General features: G+C 55.6%; 1 protein-coding gene, 1 long non-coding RNA gene and 1 other non-coding gene across 13 annotated transcripts in view; 1 reads left to right on the forward strand and 2 right to left on the reverse strand.

Moving 5' to 3' along the window:
• CERCAM (cerebral endothelial cell adhesion molecule) overlaps positions 1-17,919 on the reverse strand; it is a 29,751-nt gene extending 11,832 nt beyond the window's left edge. For 2 of the 11 annotated variants that reach the window (XM_060300368.1, XM_060300358.2), the window contains exons 1-3: positions 6,444-9,369; positions 4,096-4,259; positions 3,119-3,250 (exon numbers count right to left, since the gene is read on the reverse strand). The gene's annotated coding sequence lies outside the window, so the exon portion shown is untranslated. Of the gene's footprint in view, positions 1-1,189; positions 3,077-3,118; positions 3,251-4,095; positions 4,260-6,443; positions 9,370-16,035 lie in introns of those variants that run through there. The other 9 variants (XM_060300367.1, XM_060300355.2, XM_060300366.1 and 6 more) reach the window with 7 other exon arrangements.
• LOC115854692 (small nucleolar RNA U3) lies at positions 6,933-7,141 on the reverse strand. The gene has a single exon (XR_004040096.1). It is a non-coding gene; the product is annotated as a small nucleolar RNA U3 (small nucleolar RNA).
• On the forward strand, positions 15,354-16,876 carry LOC132597443 (uncharacterized). Its single transcript, XR_009564238.1, has 2 exons — positions 15,354-15,720; positions 15,943-16,876. It is a non-coding gene; the product is annotated as an uncharacterized lncRNA (long non-coding RNA).
• Positions 17,920-17,989: the final 70 nt, after the last annotated feature.

Below are 17,989 nucleotides of genomic sequence, written 5' to 3' on the forward strand. Positions count from 1 at the left end.
CCAGTGCCCTGCAATGGAAGGCCTGAGGCCCCCTGAAGCATCCTGGGGAAATAATGAGTCCCTTCCCTTGCATGGCTGCCTCTGCTGGAAGGCACTCCCAGCCCCAGAAAGGGGATACCCTTTTTTTTTTTTTTGTCATGCTGAGCAACATGCAGGATCTTAGTTCCCTGACCAGGGATTGAACCCGTGCCCCCTGAAGTGGAAGCGTGGAGGCTCAACCACTGGACCGCCAGGGAAGACCTGGGGATAGCAATATCCCCCACCTCACCCATCCCAGGATCATCCCAGAGCCTCTGCCCATGCTATTAGTCATGGGGCTTCCAGATTCTTCTCTCACCTCAGTCGTCGTCCTCCTCCCAATGCACTGACCCCTCCCATCTTCACCTCTTTCCCTCCCCAGTCCACCCAGTGGTCTAGCCTGTCACTGACTCCCTTGCCCCAGGGTTCTCCCATCATTCCTGCCTGAAAAAACCCTACAGCCATCTTGCTTTGGGGCACGTTAAGACTGCTGCACACTCCTGATCTCCACTCTCCACTGGACTTTCACTGAGCCCAACAATCCAGTTTCCCTGTGCTGCTGCCCCTGCTCCTCTGTGGCATTTCACACGCCCGGGTCTTCTGAAGCCCTCACTCCACTCCTTCTCCCCCAGTGAAAATCTTCCTGCCTTCTTTGGAAAAAGAGAAGCCATCACCTGAGAACTCTTATTTCCAGCCTCCAAACCTTCCACGCCCTGCGACCAAGCTGGCCTGTGCTCTCACGGCCTATTACCATGGAAGAGGCACCTCTTCCTCATAACAGAACCATCCTTGGACTCCAAAAGCCATTCTCTTGCCCTTCCTGGATCACCAACATCCGTCTCTTCTGGATCCTTCCTTCAACATTCCAAAGGACTTAAACCTCCCCCAACTTAAAATGTGAATACAGGGACTTCCCTGGTGGTCCAGTGGTTAAGACTCCATGCTCCTAATGCAGGGGGCCCTGGTTCGATCCCTGGTCAGGGAACTAAATCCCACATGCCGCAACTAAAATCCCTCATGCCGCAACAAAAGATCCTGCATGCTGCAACGAAGATCCCACATGCCGCAGCTAAGACCTGGTGCAGCCAAATAAATAAATAAATATATTTTTTAAATATATGAATACAGTCAGCTGCCTGCCTGTGCTTTGCTCCCGGTCTCACTTCCTCACCTTCATTCGCTGATTGACACACACCAAGGCTGCTCCAGCCAAACTGCTCCCGTCAAGACCGGCATCCTCCTGGCCCCTCATCTAAGAGGGCTCCCTCCAGCAGCCGACCTCATGGACCACTCCCTCTTTCTGCAAAACTGACATGTGTCTCTGCTTCTCACCTGGACCCACATTCCATCTGTCTAAAACAGAACCCCAGTCTTTCCCCCAAACCTGCTCCCACTCCGGTGGCCTCCCTCAAGCTGATGACAAGTGCCTCTCTCTCAGCCCACTCCTCATCCTGGCTAGACCACCTCAATGTCTCCTGCACGTGGCCACTTGCACGGCTCGGCATCAGCACCACTCACCTGGGCTACAGCACCTGCCAGTACTCACCCCCGCGCCCGAGGCTTTCTCCCTGGAAACTGTTCTTCACACAGTGGTGCTTTCTCAACTGCATGGTGTTACACCCTTTGGGGGCTGCCATTGCCCTCAGCATAGAGCTCAAACCCCTCAAGGGACAAGGAGGCCCTTCGTGGCCTGCTTGCTGCTTCTCCAACTCCTCTGACCTCCCCTCCCCTATCTCCTGCTCCAGCCAAATTGGACTATGTACAGTTTCCAGAACACTTCATGCTTGAAGACCTTCCCACATCCCTTTTTTTTTTAAATTCCTCTGCTTGAACTGGGCCAACTTCTACAGGCCCTCTGGAAAGCCTTCCCTGATGTCATGTCAGGGGGACCTACTCCTACAGGGAATCCTATATAATCCTATTCATTCAGCAAATATTTATTGAGCACACGCTATGTGCAGGAAGAATTCTAGGTACTGGGGATACAGAGGTACAGACAGTCTCTGTTCCTAAGGTGCTCACATTCTGATGAGGGAAGGCAGACAGGAAACAAGCAAACTGATAAATTAATAGATAACTTCGAAGAACAGTAAATGCTATGAACAAAATAAAACAAGGTAATGAGAACAGAGAGTAGCTGAGGGTGGGAGGCAACATTGAATAGAGGGGTCAGTGAAGACATTTCAGAGCAAAGGGGAGCCAGCCAAGAGCAGATCTGGGGAAGAGTGTTCCAGATGGAGGGAACAGGTGGGAACAAGCAAGGAGGCCAGGGTAGCTGGAGCAAAGTGAGCAAGGGGAGCGTGGTAAGAGGTGAGGACCACTTAGGGCCTTAAAACTATGGCAGGATTTTGGATTCTTTTGAAAAGTGCAACACGAAGACACTGGAGGGGGTAAGCAGAGGAGTGACAGGATTCCTCTTAAAAAGATCGCTCTGGCTGCAGCTCAGAGGGCGGACCATGGGGGCAAGGATGAAAGCCCAGGAGAGCCTGGTACTGGGAGAGATGACGGTGGGCAGGGCTGAGATGTAATGGAGGCAGAGCCCACAGCCTTATGGGATTAGATGTGAGAGATGGAGCGAGGAGTCAGGATGACTCACAGGGTTTGAAGTGGGCTGGGTGGTGGGATAGGTTCTGAATGGGGAAGACCTGAGAAGCAGCAGGTAGAATGTGAAATCAGGTTCTGCGTTGGACCTTATTTTGAGCTGCCTTTTAGACTCGCAAGTGGAAAGGTCACATGCCATGCCTGCCCAGCTGTGAGTTCTGAGGCAGGGACCCATCTGCCACTTTCACCATTTTATACCAGCCCTAGAGCAGGGCCAGCCGGGCACTGGGTGGGCTCTCAATAGAAACATGATGAGGTCATAAGAACCTACTGTATGGCACAGGGAACTCCACTCAATGCTCTGTAATGACCTATATGGGAACAGAATCTAAAAAGGAGTGGATATATATATATATGTATAGCTGAATCACTTTGCTGCACAGCAGAAACTAACAACATTGTAAATCAACAATACTCCAATAAAAATTAATTTAAAAAAAGAAATATTATGGGGTTACTGACTAGGGTGGGCTGACCAAGCACCTGTGCTCCTACTTACGCTCATTTTTTTGCCTTCACATATAATAATATGGCGAACTCTGCAAAGGTAATATTGCGCCAAACCCGCCGAAATTCTAAAGCAGTGGTTCTCAAAACATGGTCCCTGGACCAGAGCCAGCAGCAGCGTCACCTGGAAATTGTTAGAAATGCAGATTCCTAAGCCCCTCCCCATATCTACTGAATCATAAACTCTGCGAGTGGAGGTTAAACCAACAAGCCTTTCAGGTGATTTTGATGCCAGCTCAAGTTTGAAGCTGCTATTCTATGGGCCTAAGGCCTCATTCTAGGGGTCACATAGGACCCCGAAAATGATTGTTTTGGGTCCATCTGGCTGAATAGGACCCAGACCACCCTGGACCAACACATAGTTGGGCTCTGGATTCCCCTCCCCACAGCATCTTCACTCCCGTCCCTCAGCCATTGTAGTTCTGGCCAAAGCCAGGTGGTGGCGCCAGTGCCTCAGGCTCCACCCTGGCTTCCGGAAACAGAGACCCTGGAAGAATTGTCCCCCTCCCCGGCACCCTTCTTCTCCCCTCTGGGAGCCTCAGCTCCAAGGTCTGCCTACAGGCAGGGACCCTGAAGAGTGACCTTCATCAGGGAGAGGGGCGCTGAGGTTGGCACACCCAAGGTGAAGGCCAACCCCCTCTTCCTGGAGGTTAGGAAGGTGGGCTAGAGGAGCCCCCTAGGTCAGAGAGAAATTAGGGGTGTCTGGCCTGTGGGGCTTGGGGGTCAGGAGCCCTGGCAGGTGGCTGTGGTCCAGTGGACCCTGGTCACACCCCCATTAACCCTCCACCTTCCCTGCCCAACCTAACGCGAGGTCTCAGGTGCCGTTTCCCTACCAATGGGTGGGGGCAGCCTAAAAGTACCCCAGGGCCCACACAGAGCCCCAGGGTTGTGGGTCCTCACAGCCTGGCAGCCAAGCAGGATGGGAACGGGGGGCCTATGGCAGGGGGGATGCACGGATGGAGTTCTTACCAGCTGCGAGCTTCACATCTCCTGGGTTGGGGGCTCTCTGGGCCCCTGTCCTGCTTTGTGGCCAAGGGAGCCCAGGATCCTGGCCAGAGCAGGAGCCCACACCCTGCTCCTGGTCCTGGTGCAGCTCGGCAGATGGGGGTTCAGGAGCCCCAGTAGGCTCCCTCCTACATGAAGTTCCAAGCCCGGTTCCAAGCGGACCCAGGGCTGAACGCCAAAGTCTTGCCCCCCATCTGCTCCCCTGCCCCTCATCTTTCCTATTTGAGGGGAGACTGAGACCCCCAAATTCCAGATGGAGTCACCACTCCGCTTAGACATAGCATATCTTGGTCTCTGGTCGAGGAATCTGCCCATGCCCCCTCATCTTCCAGGGTCCCACCCAATGCCCACCCCACCCCCAAAGGACCACCCTCTCGCTCTTGGCCATGCCCTCCTCTCCCAGGAGCCCAGATGTGGAGCTGTCCTCCTCTGAGAATCTGCCTCTGTCCTCAGGAGGCTGGGTCCAGGCCAGCTGTTTTCCTCGTGTAGCCAGCTGTTTTGCCCATCAGGAAGCAGCCCTGGCTCCTCTGCTAAAATCGTGGCAGTCCCGCTGGGCCAGGGCCCGGGAGCTGTTAACTCCTCTGGGGCCAGGCAGCCCCTTCCCCTCCCAGCCTGACCCCTTCTGCCTTCCTCTGACCTGCAGGAGTATCGTGTCGCAACACTTCTAGAAACCCCCAAGCAGACCAAGCATTGCTATCCCCACCCCCACTCAGCAACTGCTAACCCGCAGCCCCTCCCTCCTCTCAACAGAGTCTTGTCCTCAGGTGACCCCAGGTGAGAGGAAGGTTCAAAAGGATAGATGTTACCCCATTCAGAATAATAACAGTAATAGCTATCATTAACTGTCTGCTGTGTGCCAGGCATTGTGCTAAGTGCTTGAAATGTATTACCTAACTTAGTTTTCACAACAACCCTGTGAAGTAGGGAATATCTTCATCTTATAGATGAGAAAATAGAGGCATGGTGAAGCTAAATCACTTGCCCAAGCCCACACGGAACTGGGGTTTGAAACCAAAACCGGGCTGCCTGCCTCTCTCTGCCGACCCTGGTGGTCCTGGAATCCCGGTTGGTGTTGCTATTTAAGTTTCCCCGAGCTTCTCTCTCTCTGATCTGGGCCTCAGTAGCACCATCTGTGAAATGGGAAGCTCACGGGTGGAATTACCACCACCACCCACTCCGTGGGCTGAGTCTGGAGCAGTGCCAGGCTCTGCGCTCAGCACCTTCCAAGTGTTTATTAGTGGATCATTCCTCTCGGTGGCTGCGGTCAGCCTGGGCTAAGATCCCAGCTCTGCTGCTTCCTGGCCGCCTAGTTTTGGGCAAGGGACTTTACCTCTCGGAATCTCAGTATCCAAAGTTAGAAAATGGATAGAAGAACAATATCTACTGCGTCCTTGATTTTGTTGTGAAAAGGATGAGATAATGCAGGTAAAGCGGTTAGCAGGTACCTGACACAGAGAGAGTCGGTGGGAAATGTTGCCCCTTTACTATCACGACTATAAACGACAATCCGGAAGGATCTGAGTGGCCCACCCACCATTGTGCGCCCCCATGCCCAGCACGGAGCGGGCACATAGGAGGGCTCTGTCATTTCTTGTGAATGAATGCACCCTGGTCCAGTGATACCCACGCGAGAGCAAAGGCTGCGAGAAGGGGCACAGCTTATCCAGATCACACAGTTAGCGGGGTAGAGCAGTGGGAATCCCAAAGCGCCCTTAACTCTTCCTGAGCCCGGAACCTGGTCTGCCGGGAAGGGGAGGAGAGACAAGGGAACAGGGACAATCCCAGGGCTGAGACGGCCCAGAAGGTGACTGGGCTGTGGCTGGGTGGGATCTCAGGGTCTGGGAATGACCCCTCAGGATGCAGTGACCCGTGCTCTCCCCCTTTGTCCCCTCCCCCCTGCCCACCATGGGTCAGCTCCCTGGTCCCAGCCTAGACATCTGGAACTGGGGCAGACAAAGGGCTGCGAGGAGGGACAATAACCTTCTGTCCATTTTCAGATGCCGGGCCGGGCCTGGCCAGGGCTGGGGGCCGGAGCCCCGGCAAGGCGGTGCCAGGCCCCCCGTGGGCAGCGGACAATGTTGGCAGTGATGGAGAGGAGGCATTTCAAAGCGTTTTGTTCCCGCTGACCCCCTCCCCCCAACATCTCGCCCCAGCTCGGGGTGAGGCCCCAGCCCCACCCCCAGCCACCCAGGCCCCTGCTCCGGGCGGCTTGGGGACCGGCCACATTCTTGACCTCAGGGGAAAAGTTTAGACTCTTTGCGCCCTGGGCAACAATAACAGTGTCACAGAACTGATTTAGGAGCAGCACTTACCATCACAAAGCGACAGACAAAGAGCCAGGGCTGAGAACGCGCCGGGCCTCTGCATCTACTCTTCCAACCGCTGCTCGCTTCTCTCCTGGGCACTGCCTGGGCAGGACTGGGAGCCAGGGCCCGACCCTGGGCACGGAAAGCCAGGGCAGGACTCGAGGTGGGAAGGAGTGAAGGAGAAGAGACAGGGGATCCAACAGGGAATGAGGGGACCTGAGAGCTTTCCTGCTGAGAAAGCCCTTCCCCACTCTGGGCCTCAGTTTCTCTCTCTGTAACGAGGAGGCTAAACGATAAGGCTGAAAGCAAGAGGCTCCGATCCTGCGGGCAAAAGGGTCTCAGTGACGATGATGATGATGATGATGATGAGAGGATTTACCACTTCATTCTGGGCACTTCACAGGTGCCAGGCACTGTGATCACTGACCCCTTTCTGCCTTAAGCCACCCCCCCCCACTTTTTCTTTTTCTCTTTTTCTTTTTTTTAACGATGGCGAACACTCAGGCAGCATCCTCTGCCTCTTACTCTCCCAAGAGAAGAGCGATTATCAACGGCAAATGGCAGCTGCAGAAGCAACACCAAGAGCAGGTTTCACACTCAGGAGAGAATGCTGTGCCTCCTCCTCGCGGTTTCCGGTGCTCTACACGTTCAGAGAAACTTTTCTAGTAACAAACTACAGACATGATTCCTCAAAGTAGAGTTTTTCATCCGCTTTTATCATTTAATCCTCACCAACCGCACAAAGCGGGTGTACCACTAACCCTAGTTTACAGTTGATAACTGAGGCTCAGAGAAGTTGAGTCACTTGTCCAGGGACACACAGCTTGGAGGTTATGGAGCCGAGACATGAGGCAAGGCTGGTTCTCTTCTGATTATAGATTATACTGCAGTGGGAAGGAGAGAGGGAAAATGAGGCAGCTGGACCCTGCTGAGTCCTGGGTGGGAAAGCCTGTCCTCCCAGCCAGAAGGCTATGAATAAATAAATGTCTGATTATCCCCAGGGGGAACTCCACCCTTGGAGCAGGTGCCTTTAAAAACTAGAATGATTCTTGTCTGTGAGCAGAGGTTGGCCTGGGCAGACACCCAGATGCGGGGACTGGACACAATGACCTCTAGTGGAGACCTCCTAGGAATTAGAGGCAGGATAGGAGAACATTTAAGGGCTCAGGGCACTGGAGCCAGGCTGTGAGTTCGAATCCCAGCTCTGACTTTTCCTGGCAGTGGGTCCACGGACAGTTACTTCTACTTTCTGTGCCTCAGTTTTCCAATCTGTAAAACTGAACCCACCTTTTAGGAGTGTGGAGACCATTCAGCGAAGTATATGCAAGGCCTTAGAACAGCATCTGACTCAGTGAGGGCTGCCTGTTTCTATTCAGGAAGGTGCCATGGCCAGGGCACCTCAAGGTGGGCACTTTGGGGACCCTGTAGCAGGCAGTCAGCTGTTGGCCTTGCTTTCCAAGGAGTGGTTGGGCTTTGATTACAGCATAAGGGACTACAGTTAGACCCTGAGACCTAAGGGGGCCACATTCTCTGGGATCTGTAAGGTCGAGGCCAAACCATGCCTTCTCATCAGAAGAGATTGTGGCTTCTCTGATGCCTGGGCAGGGGTTGCTTGGCCCTGGGCATGGTGCCTGGAGAGAGGATAGAAAGGGAAGGATGCCCTGGGAGGTGCTATCCAGAGTCTGCCCTCCCCCAACTGCCCCTGAAAGCCAGAGGGACCAAACTGTATGTGGAGGGCGAAGGCAAGGTGGCCGAGCACAGCGCCCAGAGCACAAATAGTACTGCCCTTGGCGTCATAAGGGGGCCTGGTGGGTTTGAGTTCCAGTTCCACCAACTCGGTGTGTCACCCAGGATGAGTTGCTACCCCTCTCTGAGCTCATTCCAAAAGTCTTTTAGGATCCAAAGTGTTCAAAGGAGACCATCACAGGAACCTCTGTGATTCCATAGGTCTTAAGCAAAAGGTTGGCTTGGAATCTAGAAGTCCCGCTCCCAGACTCCAGCCCCTTCTGTCTCCCTTCATCCCCATATCACCTCCAGCTCTTCTAATCATCCTTTTGGTTCCTCTCACCAAACTACAAGTGCCACACGCACCGCAGACAGAGGGTGAGACAGTCCGACAGAAAATGTCACAGATTTCTGGGGACGCATAGGGAGCCCCGACAAAGCCTCCCGCTCCCTCACTGCCCGGCTGTGGTTCCAGAGGAGCACTCACCTGGGCAGAGCATCTTGGGGTCCCCTCGGCCCGGGAGGTGGATGGCACTGCTGGGGCCATCTCTGGCACAAGGTGACTTGCCTACCCAGTTCCCGCTGCTGAGAAGGGCTGGTCAGGCAGGCCCTCAGGTGCTAGCCCGCCCTTCCCGGGCACAGATTTTCCTGGCATCTGCTGGGCAGGAAGGGCACTGGCTGGGGGTTGGGCAGGGGGGCAGGGAAAGATTGGGGCGAAGGTGTCTCCTGGAGGGCTTGTCCCCAGTCCCTAAACCCACTCCTTTTCTGGACACTGTGGGCTGAGGGTCCAGGAAGCCATGGGCCCTCGGGAACCAAGGGAGGGTTGACGGGGCGAGGTTGAGACGAGCCCAGTCCCCTGCCCCATCCTGTCCCCCGCCCCAGCAGGCCAGTACAGCCCAGGCTGAGGTGTTTGCTTTTCCTGTCTCCACACTGACTCCATTCAGAGAGGCCTTTTTCCACCCCGGGCCAGTGGCCAGGGAGCCGGGGCACCAGGGAGAGAGATCACCACCCCACCCTCCCGCCTTTGCAACCCCTTCTGCCATCTTCACTTCAGGAACCTCAGCCTCAAGAGCTTCCTGGTCTGGGGGGGACTACGGCAGGGGGGCCCACCCTGGAGAAGAGGAAAAGAGGGAAACCAAATGGAAACGAGGGTGGTGGGGGAAGAGGGGTGCGAAGTGAGGTCAGGAAAGACGAGGAAGAGGGACAGGGCTGTAGGAGGGCCAGTGGGGAGAGCAGGGCTCCTAATGCAGGGAGCCCAGGCAGAGGTGGGCGGGACGGGGGGCACAGAGCCCGAGCCACGGGGCAGGGGGCTGGCACGGGAGGCAGGGAGCACCTTTACAGGCTGCCCCAGGGCCGCCCGCCTGGGCTCTGTGCCGTCGAGGCTGGGAGCTCCTGACTGGCCCCTGAAGAGCAGCCTCCTCCTGTCTCTGGGACCTGGGCCCAGGCGGGGCTGTGACCTGGTCTGGGGCCTGGGGAAGGAGGAGGGTGAAAAGTTTCCCCAAGTCAGAAGGCCACGGGGGAGGCATCTCAGGGGGTCCTGCTCTTTGCTCTCTCTGACTGTCATGTTGGTACATAAAGGGGGTAGAAAGGTCAGATGTGGTCTTTCAGGCCCGTGGGAAAAACTCTGCCCATTTCCCTAATCCATATTTATTGGTGTGAGACAGTGGGGTGAGAGGAAGCCCCCTGCCCCCACCCGTCGCCCCAGCCAGGCCAGGTTAGCACTAAGAACAGGCTCCATGTCACCCAAATCCTACTCTTTGTCTCCAGATTGGCTCCAGAGTTCTCCCCCTTTCCTCCTCCCCTTTGCTCCCCCCACCCCCCTTTGGGGTTGCCAAGCAACTGTGGAAGGGTAGCTGAGATATTTTCTTTATTACAAGCAAAGGCAAGACAGCATCATGGCTCCAGGAGGGGAGCAGGGTAGGGGCTGGGGGAGAGGGCGTCTTGTGCTCTGGGGGAATCTCGCTACCTCAGTCTGCTCATGGGCATGGGCAGTGGGAAGACAGGGCCTCAGAGCCCAAGAGAAGGGGGAAGATGGGGAAGATGGAAGGGAGTGGTGGTGGTGGGCTGGGTGGGTGCACAAATGTTGACCCAGTCTACATCATGCTAGAAGAAGCAGCAGTGCTCAGAGACCCAGGCCAGAGCCCCTCACCTGTCACCCACCAGCTGTGCATCCTAGGTCAAGTCACTTCCCTTTTCTGGGCCTAAGGCTCCCCTTCGATAAAATGAGGATAGTAACATGTATTATCTTAGTTAGTGCTTACATTAACCCCATGAGACGTTTATTTTCCCCATTTTACGGGTTTAGGAACCTGAGGCTCAGAGATGCGACGTGATGTGCCTCGCAGGTAAGCGGCAGAGGTGAGATTCTTGAGCCCTGACCATTTTCTTAATACCAGCTTTACTGAGATGTAATCCACATACCATACAATTCGCCCATTTAAAATGTACAATCTAATGGTTTTTAGTGTATCCAGAGTTGCACAACCATTGCCACAATCAACTTTCGAACCTTTACATCACCCCCAAAAGAAACCCCATACCCATTAGTTTTCACTCCCTGTTCCCCCCAAACGTCTCCTCCCTTCATCCCTAAGCTATGATTTTTTGCTTTCTGTTTCTATAGATTTACCTATTCTGAATATTTCCATAACTGGAATCAGACAATATGTCTGAGTCCCAGCTCTTAACTTCCAATGGCTCCAACATCACCGGGTGCTGGGAAAATAGATGTGTCAGATGGTGGCTTGGGTACGAACATGGCCTTTGCTGATAGACAGACTTGGATGTAAAACCTGGGCTCTCCTGGAGCCCGCGCGTTGCAACTACTGAGCCCACGTGCTGCAACTACTGAAGTCCGCATGCCCAGAGCCCGTGCTCTGCAACAAGAGAAGCCACCGCAATGAGAAGCCCACACACTGCAACGAAGAGTAGCCCCCGCTCGCCACAACTAGAGAAAGCCCGCGTGCAGCAACAAAGACCCAACACAGCCAAAAATTTAAAAAAAGTATAAATAACCTGGGCTCTGCACCTCGGGGCAGTCACTTCCTCTCTCTGGGCCTCGGGTTCTTGGTCTGTACAATGGGAACAGTAACAGCGTTCCTCACAAAGCTGTCATAATCCATGAGAAGTGCTTAGCCCAGTGCCCAGGACTTAATATATGGTCGTTTTGAACTGGATTACAATGACCCATGCATCCGCCCATCTATCTATCCCTTTACCCAGGCATTTAATAAAAGTTAGCACCTTCTAAGGGTCTGGCATTCTTCTAGGTGCTGGGGATGTAGCAATGAATAGGACATGATCCCTGTCCACGGAGGGCTTACATTCTAGTGGAGAGACAAATTCGACAGTGGGTAAATATCAGGCTTTCAGAGAGGGATACGTGTAATAAAGACAATGGCACAGCATGATGGGATGAAGCATCCCAGGTTGGGGAGGAAGGCTTCCCTGCCCTTCCTTCACTCATCTCATGGAGAGGAACATCTTTTGTAAACGGAAATATACTATGCAGGGTGTAGAGGTTCTTAGGATCCCCTCTGAGTGGGGTCAGTGGCCTGGCTTTGTCATCTTCTGAGATTGGGGATGTATCAGGTTGTCAATTCATTTCCAAGGCAGGTTGCTCAGCTCGTCACCATGTAAGAGCACTGGCTGCTCTTACAGAACTCTGCACGGATGGGGCAGTGGGAGCCACGAGCAGGCAAGGGCCTGGCCTGGGGAGACACATTGAGTCATAGCAGGGCTCTTTCCTCTCTCCCGGGCCACGGTGAAACCGGATGAAAGGGAGCGTTTGGGGACAGGACTCCAGGGTTGGATATATCTGGATCAGAGATGCAGCCTGACCGACCTGTTGCCACAGCTGTTTCCTGTGCACCTGCCTGCCAAGCTTTGGTCATGAGCCTGCCTCTGAAGCACAGGATCGAGGCTGCGGCATGAAGGAAGCCCCCTTTAGTGAGCACCTCACAGCGATGCGTCCAGCTCCATACCTAGAACCTCATCTGAGTGGCTACATTAGGCACCCACAGTCAATTCTTTATTCATTTTCTCTTCTATTCAGCTGTCCCAATGTCTGCTTTTTCATCCATCTGTCTATCCATCCACCCATTCATTGAATTATGACTCCTATACAGCATTCATTCATTCATTCAACAGACAATTACTGAGCATATCCTTTGTGCCGGGCAGTGTTTGGACTAGTTCCTGGTCAGATGCCAGTCCTGGTAGGAACGGCATGCCTAACTGGCGGTGTGGGAGACTTTGCCACCTTCTTCCTGAGAGCTGGTCTTTCTTAACAAGGGAGAAGGGAGAGAGCAGAGGCTAGGAAGAGTTGAGTGCATGCCTGAGCCTGAACGTGTATATATGTGTCTGTATACGTTGGAAGATAATGATAAAACCTGACTGCAAGCAAATGCAAGGCATGTTTGGACCTTCCCAACACCATGAGCATCTAATAACCATCTCTAGGGACACAGGACCGGCATGATGGCCCCATTTCACAGAGGCAATAACTAAGGTTCAGTCTACTGGAATTCACATGCCTGGAAGCCCGAGGCAATGCTGCCTCTCCCAGCTGTTTTCCCACATCCTCCCCGTTGGAATGAATCACTCAGTCTTCTATAATCCCAGAGAATTTTGCTAATGCTTCAGTTAAAGGGTTTTCCCCTGGCTCCGCTCCTTTCACTGGGGCTGGCTCCTTTTGCTGTATGTCTGTCTGTCCACTGGTCCACTGGATGGATACTTCTGGACAGGCAGCATCAGACTCTGTTCATCTTTCTTTCCCCCACCCCCCAGGCTCCAGCGTACACACAGTACACCACAGGTGCTCACTAAATGTTACTCATTAGTAACAAGACTGTCAAAAACACAGCTGGGGACTCTGCTCTGCATCACCTAAGTCCAGGTCCCCCCACCAGCTCTCACCTGCAAACCAGCAGTAGCCTAACTGGTCTCCGTCGCTGACCAGCTTGCCCCTATCCCGCCCCCCTGCCTCCCATTCGCTACACTCCAGGGCCAGCACACCTTTAAACATGTAAATCTGAACTTGTCAAACCTCTCAGGATCCCCACTGCGTTTAGGGTAAAATCACAAACCCTTCCAGTGTCCTACAGGGCCCGCTGGGGTCAACCCCAGCTCCAACTCCACTTCCCCTTCGTGCTCCAGCCACGCCAAATCTCCTTCCTTCCCAAAACTCACCAAGTCGTTTTTTGCGTGTTAGCTTTGGAGGTGCCTTTCCCTCCTCCTGGAACAGTGCCCGCCTCGGCGCTGCGCCCGCCTTCACCTTGCTGGCAGCTCCTGGGGCGGCTCTCCTTCCCTGGTGCTCTGTTGTGCATCTCCTTTGGGGACATCTGCCCATGCCGAGTCCCCGACTAGCACACAGTAGGCATGCTATCTGTTCAGTGACTAGCAGGAGGACCCTTCTAGGCGCCTCAGTTTCCCTGAGGATGAGGGTGAGGGGAACTGACCCTTTTCTGCCGGGGGCTGATGGCTTTAAGTAGCTCTCACATACACGGAGAAGCCTTCCTCCCGACCCACTCGAGCAGAGACCACTCTCGTCCTCTCTGTCAAGGCTGTGTTTCTGCCAGGCTGGGGTGGGGCTGGAACTGGATTATAATTTATAAACAGACACGGGGTGCCTCCTGGGTTTCACCGTTTGGAGTGCGCATTTACGCCAGTCCCCCTCCATATCTGCCACGTAAAGGCTGGGAATCTGTAGTGTGCGGCGGGTTCCAACTCTGGCTCCATCACCTTCCAGCTGGGGACTAGGGACTTAACTGCCACCAATCTCGGTTTCTTCATCTGTAAAATGGGGCTGATAACAGTGCCTACTTCCCAGGGTTGTTGTGAGGAGTCAAAAGGCTCCTACCTTTAAGACGCTTAGTGCTTGGTACTTACAGTACTTGTCACAGTTATTGTTGTTATTATTTTTATCAGATGGAGCAATCACAGGAGTTAGGACCTGGTTAGCCGGGGTTCCCTCTCTATAAAACCTTGACTTCAAGTATTACTCCCCAGAAGCCTTATTTTTTCAACTTCCGTAAGAAACTCCAAGAAGTTCACGCGGCTCGTTTTTAAGTCAGCAACGGCTTGTCAACGATGGGTTGGGGGGAGGGCACTGTACTAGGCTCTGGACGCACAAAGATCATCAGTAAGACCCACTTCCCGTCCCAGAGAGGAAAACAGATCAAGCAATAATCACAGTTCAGTGGGGCACGTGGCGGTGGCCCACAGACTGTGGGGAGAGGAGAGGATTTCAGGGCATGGGCAGGGACGCTTGGGGTGCCTGGGGAACCCTGGGGTAAATGGAGAGCAGAATGCATGGGAAGAACGGCCACAGAGTCCCCTCCAGGGTGTGAGATTCATTGGGAAAGAGGCTGAGTGAGCTCTGCAGGTGAGGAATTGGGTCTGTATCTCCCAGTAGACTGAGAACCTTCTTTGTGCCAGACCCGGCTGGGGTGGGCTGGGGTGGGGTGGGGGCATACCAGACCTAGACAGAGCCCCTGCCCTCCTGGACCATTGTGGCTGTCCAGTGGAAGAGACAATGACAAGAATTAACAGATTCCATGCTCCTCTCACACCCTCCTGCTCCCCCACCCCCATCCCCACAACCCTGCTAGAGCTGAGGCATCCAGGAGCCTGCAGGAGGTATCCTGAGAATAAGCCCTTGTCCTTGGCCGCAGAGAGGGCAGTCTCCAGATCCCTAGTGGGAGTGCAGTCTCTCGAGATGGCATCTTCAGGCTGGGGGTTGGGACTGCATCCCCTCCTCCCTTACCCTGCAGCACAGCCTTTTAAGGGGGTGACCCTCTGACCTCTAGACCGGTCCCCCTCACCCTCCAGCTAGAAGCCCCTGGGGCAGGAGCTTAAGGCAGGAAGGCTCCAGAGGCCTCACGTTTAGATGCAGATGGAAGGCCAGAGTTGAGCCTTAAAAGATTCTGGAGTCCCCTGGGCTCTCCTGGGGAGCTCAACCAAGGCCAGGGGCCTAAGTTGGGTCCATGGGAGTGCCGGGCCGAGATGCGGGTGCCTGGCCCAAGAGGAGGGAGGGGGCGATGTGCAAAGGGTTCAGGCGAAGGAGCTGGCGGGACACTGGGAGTCTAGGATGCTGGGTGGGGGTGGGAGGGCGAGGGGTCCGGCCGGTGCAGGGGGGGCGGCCCCCGGGGAGGGGCACGCTATGTCTTTAAGAGCTGCCTGAGCGCAGGTTGCAGCTGCCTGGCCAGCCCGAGAGACAGCGGAGATTCATTACCCGCCGACACAATGACCATTGATGGCCCCGTGGCGTTATTCAAATCCAGTACCAATTGCAGCCGAGCCCCTTTCTCCGCGCCAGGCCCGTATTGTTGGAGCGGCCCACTAAAAGCCCGCCCCGGCCCCGAGCCGCCAGAGGCGCCCGCTCGGGCTCAGCCCTGCGCCTCGCCAGCTCGCCGGCTCCCAGCCCGGCTCCCCGGGCGCTGCAGGTGACCCGGCGGCGCATTCCAGCGCTCCCCGCCGTCCCAGCCACTGCCGCCACTGCTACCGCCGGCGCCCCGGCCGCGACTCAGCCACAGGGAAGCGGAGAGCGCCCGAGCCGGTGCGTGCGCGGGGCTGGGCGGGGGCGGGAGACCCACGAGTCCAGCAGCCCGGACCCCGGGTTCGGAAACGCGACCCGGCCTCGGGTCCCTGTTTTCCGGATTCCCGGCGAACCCGGGGAGCCCAGGATGGGGGCGGGGAGAGGGGAGTCGGGGGTTCCCCGGGACTGACAGAGAGTCCCCCGACCTGGGGCGGCGTAGAGACCCAACGCGGGCTACTCTAGGGACCCCGGGCCGCGATCGAAGGAGACACGCGCCAGGAGCGACCGGGATCCCCACGCAGGGTCGGGATCCGCGTGCTTGCTCGTCCGCCTTACCGCGGGATGGGCCGCGACTGCCGAGCATCTGCGAGGTCCGCGAATCTCCGGAGATCTGGTCCGGCGCTTTTAAGGAGCGAGGCGGAACCCCGCAGGAGACCGGGGCCCTGAACTCAGGGGCTTCGCCACTGATTGTCCAAACGCAATTCTTGTACGAGTCTGCGGCCAACCGAGAATTGTGGCTGGACATCTGTGGCTGAGCTCCGGGCACGACAGGGGCGGGAGCCGCAGGGACCGAGCTCAACGCGGGCGAGACTCCTCGGGGTGGCGGCTGGCTGGACCCAGCGCGAGGATCGCGGCCCTGGCCAGGCGCGCGAAGGAGGGACACCGGTCCCTGTCACCAGCGCCGCCATCCTCCTCCCCTCGTCGTCGTCCTCGTTCTCCTCCTCCTCTGCGGGTGACCAGTCCTGGCTGGCGGGGTCCTCCAAGCGATAGCGTCGTTTTTCCCTTTTTCAAATTTCGGCCGGGAACGAAGCTGGCACGCCGCGGCGCGGCCCAAATGTGGTCCGGGGAGCTCGCCCTCGGCCCGAGCCGCAGAAAGTCCGGGACGAAAGAAGATGCCGGCGGACTGCGCTTGCTAACTCGTTTTGAATTGATTCTAACCCATCCTCCCCCACCAGTATCCCCTAAGCAAGCCTAAACCGACCCCTAAATCCCAAATAAACCGACCCCTCCCGCCAGCCCCTCCAGACCGACCCATGGGCTGAGTCTCCTCCAGCCGCGGCTGGAGTGGGAGAAGCGTCGGGAATGATGCGCTCATTGCCCCAGCGGGGCAATCGCCTCGGCTTTGGAAATAGAACTTGGACAAACGAATTCTTTTCATTAAAGACAAATTTTTGGAGATAGTGGGGCTTATTTATTTATTTCCTCAAAAGTGGGTTCAGGAGTTGCGGGGTGGGGGGGCAGTTGGGTGTCACCGGGTCTGAGCCCAGGTCATCTATCCCTGACCCCTTTCACGCCCAAGCTGAAAATGACCCAAAATGCTTGGAGTGTGGCCCTGGCCAATTTCAGCCGTGATGCTGGCATCCCTCGTTTCGGTGGAGAACCTGGCTTCCCCAGCACGTCCTCCTGCCCTGCTCCTCAGCATTAACTGGCACGCTGTGGAGGAAGGGATATCCCGTTTTCACCCCTCCTCTCCCCAGTGCAGGCAGGAAAGGATTCCTCTCGCCCAGTTCCCAGGACTTGGAATCCTGCGGGGGTGGATCCAGGGGCACTCCGAAGCTCAGCGGGGCTGGAGGCAGGAAGGCACTTCCAGGTTACAAGAACCGGGACAGGTGGATCCTTCAAGTGAGGCTGTCCCTTACCCTGTTCCCTAACATGCAGACCCCGACCTCAGCACCTAGTGCGGGCTGGTCATACAGCCTCTCCCTAGACAGCACCTGCACCGTAACCTCAACATGGCCACTCCCACACACACACACATACCCAGGGGGCCTCCACCTGCAGCAGTGCTGGAGAGCAGCTCACCAGCCCGGGGTCGTCTGCCCACAAAGCCTTGAGAATGATGTGCACACACCACCGCCAACACTGTTAGGACAACCATTTGGCACTTTCGTCTCCAGAGTGAGAGAAATTCCACCTTAAATTATTAACATTTAATGGAAAGCAAAGTTTGGGGGCGGGATGATGTTAATGCCCTAATTTTTTTTTTTTTTTTTGAGGTCTCCCTCCAGCAAACAAAGCTTTTCCTCCAGGTCATGGGAAGTGGGGCTCTGCAGTCTTATCTATGCCTCCTCCGTCCTGAGGCCGCTGGCTGCAGCTGGTGGGACAAAGCCTGGCCTCGGACAGACGGGTAGGGAAGTATCTCGGGACGCAGGCTGGTCAGCACAGACTGGCTCTGCCACCCCTTCTCCAGATGGCCCGTCCTATCACCCTTTCTCGGAGTCTGGATAGTCTGGCTTGCAACCCCTGCTCTCTTCTCGGGTGAAGGGAAGTTCTGAAAGCCCTAGGCTGA

This window comes from Globicephala melas, chromosome 6 (genome assembly GCF_963455315.2).
Source record: "Globicephala melas chromosome 6, mGloMel1.2, whole genome shotgun sequence".
Taxonomy (NCBI): Eukaryota; Metazoa; Chordata; class Mammalia; order Artiodactyla; family Delphinidae; genus Globicephala; species Globicephala melas.